Here is a 4,033-nt window from a genome sequence, read left to right as displayed (position 1 = left end):
TTAATATACTTCTTTATATTTTCAAATATATCATAAATTACATAAACCAATTTATATCTGGTCACAGCATGACTTTAGTAAGATGAATGGAATATGGAATATCTTTGGAATCACTTTTCTGAAATATAATCAATGGATTAAAATGTATGCATATAAAATTTTAAGATCTACACACATTTATATTTGAAGTTTGTCACAATATTTTCTTTCTAAATCTCTTACACGTATTATATAAGAAGTTTCTCAACAATAATAAATTTAAGCCTTATTTTCTGTGAAAAGATAATATTGTTTTTCTCCTCCCTCCACCCAGACCCCTCCGAAAACCCCTCCTAGCCACGTCGCTTCTGGAGCGAAAGCCTTTCAAATCCATTTTTAAAGTCGCTGATATCTACTACCTCGAGAGAGTCTCGAAGGTGGGGCCGCCGCCAGGATGCAGATCTCCGTGAAGACCCTTAAGGGGAAGACCATCCCTCTCGAGGTCGAGCCCTCGGATAAGATAGAGAATGTGAAGGCCAAGATTCAGGACAAGGAGGAATTTCTCCCGATGAGCAACGGCTGGTCTTTGCTGGCAAGCAGCTGGAAGATGGACGCACCCTGTCTGACTACAACATTCAGGAGTCCACTCTTCCTCTTGTGCTAAGACTTCGTGGTGGTGCTAAGAAAAGGAAGAAGTCTTACACCACTCCCAAGAAGAACAAGCATAAGAGAAAGAAGGTGAAGCTGGCCGTCTTAAAATACTATAAGGTGGATGAAAATGGCAAAATCAGCCGCCTTCGGTGCTAGTGCCCTTCAGACGCGTGTGGTGCTGGGGTTTTCATGGCCAGCCACTTTGACAGACATGACTGCGGCCAGTGCGGTCTGACCTACTGCTTCAACAAACCAGAAGACAAGTAACTGTACTGGTTAATAAAAGCCATGAACATTAAAAAAAAAAAAGATAATATTGTTTTAAGCATTACTAAACATGTATAATTCTTTTGTTATATAGTATATATCGATATTTGTGTCCTTTATAAAAGATTGTCATGTAACTCATTACTGGTGTAGTTATACTTTAGTTATTACTTATACAATGACGTTTTATATGCATGTTATATATTTACATTTAATCTTTTATTGTCATTCTGTTTATTTGTTTTGCTTCCTGTTTGTTAATTATTACATTGTATTCCAGAAACTAACCTATCAAATTTAGGTTTTAATTCTAACATCATGGTATTTACATGAAAATTACATACCTCTGGAAAATACTTAGATTTTGGATGTTTTTCTCTCAAGATTGCAATTCCTATTTTTCTCATGTCTTTGATTAATTTTTCTTCCTTCATTATATCTTTTTAAATTCAGTTCTTTCTGGTGGATGGGTGACAGAAATATTTACATGAATGAAGATATGTTTCAATAATTGATACCTCATAATGGATTTTTTGTTTTATGCGCTCATTTGTTTAGCCTCATAGCTATACAAATAAGAATGGTATCTTTGTGGAATGGTTCAGGATGACATTTTGACTCTATTACTGGATTATAGCTAATGCTGCATGGGTAAACTCAGTTTGAATTAATTCCTCCTGACTGTTTGTATTATAAATTAAAATTAGTGTAATTTGTATACTATGTTGATTTCCAAGTGCAAACTTGTGAAATCTTTCATGTCCTTCTAAATGTGTATTCCAGTAACTTGGGTATCTAAGTACATCTAAAATGATACATTATTTTCTTTTTAGATAGATTAGAGAAATTATAAAGGTATTTTTCATCACACATGAGGTATTTTTATAAATGCATGTATACTTGCCAATTGTGCCTGAAATCTGGGCATTGCTACCATTTGTGTATCAAGTACTGAGACAAGGAGAGCTCTGTAAGGAAGTAAACATAATTAAATTAGTTAAAAATACTCTTGCCAGAGAAAAATTATAAAAGTGGTGAAATTGAGCCCAAGTTGTATCTGTGAAGAAGATGCCTGTTAGGATAAAAGAGCAGTATGGCTTACAATACTCAAATGAAATATGATACTTTTAAAATATGATAGTATAAATATTTTAAGGACAGATACTTTGACTGTACATGAGCTTACTTTAATTGGGAATTTGGTGTACTACAGGATAGCTATGTTAAAAAAGTACAAGGTTTAGAACTTTAAATGTTACAACATAGCAAAGATTATAACTATAATCATTTCAATTTTATTAATTTTGATATTGAAAATTGCTAAAAGTATGTTTAAAATTGAAATATTAATGATACCTCTTGAATCTAGTAATTATTAAATTACCTTATGAGTAAAATACATTATTTTATTTTTAAAGGTGATATAATAAGGGCTTTTGATTAGCAAAGTAAATAATATTACCACTGGTAACACATTGTGGCTTCTATGTGTAATCTCAGAAAAAAATTGTAATTTATATTATTAAAAGTTATAATTTCATGTAATAAATATAATGACTTAACAACTACCACTGACTTCACAAGACAAAATTTGTGCAAGAAAAATCCTGTTTCCATTTTTTTATCGTGCTTTTTGTGTCCAATGGCTTTCGTGGGTTACAAGTACATGTAAAATCTGGCTCCAATTATTGCGTTAAATTCTGAGTAGTTCTTACATTGGATTAAAATGTATGGTTCTATCAGAACCCCCAGTTGAGTTCTACATCAGGTAACTCCATTGTCCTTGCATGAGACATGCAGTAGCTCTCCATTGCACGTCTGACACAAGGGCGTCTGTTTCTCCAGCGCAGATGCAGCAGGGCCCCAACTCAACTACACTTCTAAGCTCTTAGGTCTCAGGACAAATGTTTGTCAGAAATGTGACGTCCAGGAACTGCATTCTCTTTGTTTCATGATCTGTTAGAAGTACCCCAATATCTTATACACATGTTCAATATTTGCATATTTACTCCTGCTATTTATTAAATGTGTTTTATCTCAAATAATTGGCCAATAAAATTAAAATGTCTTCTGACAGGGTTTTCTAGATAAATGTGAATCATAATAAGACAAATACCTCTTATAGAAATAAATTGGCATGATTTACAGGTTATTTAAATATTCTACAAGTGGAAATGAGAGATTAAATTTACATTCTTAGAGGGCTCAAGGTAAAGAACTTATACTGTGGCATATTTTGGAAACAGTATGTGCTTCCTTAGATTTCCCCAGAAAACAGACAAAGATATAAATCTCTGCCTCTCTTTCTCTCTCTCTCTCTCTCTCTCATGTGCACACATGGTATATGCACGCAGAGAAAGAGACAGAAAGACTCCGAGAGAGGAACTGGCACGTGTGGTTGTGGGGAACCGGTAAATATAAACTCCACAGGGCAAGGAACAAGCTGGAGACTCCTGAAGGTTTCTACCGTGTAATCCATATACCAGAGTGGAGATTAAGGATGTTCTATTAAAATTTCTGTTTATAGTCCTGAGGCAGAACACATTCTTGGGAAACTCAATTTTTCCTTTTAAGACTTTGAAATGACTGCTAGGGGACCACTCTCATTCTGGATGTTGATCTGATTTATTTGAGGCCAATGAATTCAATGACACACAACTATTTAATAAAAGCAACTAGTGCGTCTGCAAATACCTGGTCGCCATAAGCTAATGAAGTTGATCATCACACAAGTCATGTGCTTTACTGACTGCTTCACATGACGGAAAAACGAATGTGGTCTGAGAACTGGATCTATCTTGTTCAATGCCACGGAGCTGATAAATGGCAAGAGTCAAAATGTAAATGTGAGTGTGCTAGATATCATGGTCTCTGCTATCCCTACAATGATACATTATGTCATTGTAGAGAATGAAAAAATTCGTTATTCCTATAACGTTCATATTACAATTAACCCCATAAAAGGCTATCACTTATTTTTAAAATTCAGTATTTTTCATGGTCTGAAAGAAATTAGTGATTACATAAAAAATATTATCTATAACACAAACAAAAAGTTAATTGTTAAAATAGTCAAACAGGTGAAGTTTAAAATTATTTCTTAATTTAAAAAGTCATTAAAATGCCACTTAAATAT

General features: G+C 33.8%; 1 pseudogene; it reads left to right on the top strand.

Annotated features, from left to right (window-relative positions):
- Nucleotides 1–420: 420 nt before the first annotated feature.
- On the top strand, nucleotides 421–897 carry LOC101655877 (annotated as a pseudogene).
- The last annotated feature ends 3,136 nt before the right edge of the window (nucleotides 898–4,033 follow it).

Source organism: Echinops telfairi, unplaced genomic scaffold, assembly GCF_000313985.2.
Source record: "Echinops telfairi isolate 266 unplaced genomic scaffold, ASM31398v2 ScPeMD7_6;HRSCAF=24_1, whole genome shotgun sequence".
NCBI lineage: Eukaryota > Metazoa > Chordata > Mammalia > Afrosoricida > Tenrecidae > Echinops > Echinops telfairi.
This window is presented reverse-complemented; position numbering and strand designations above follow the sequence as displayed.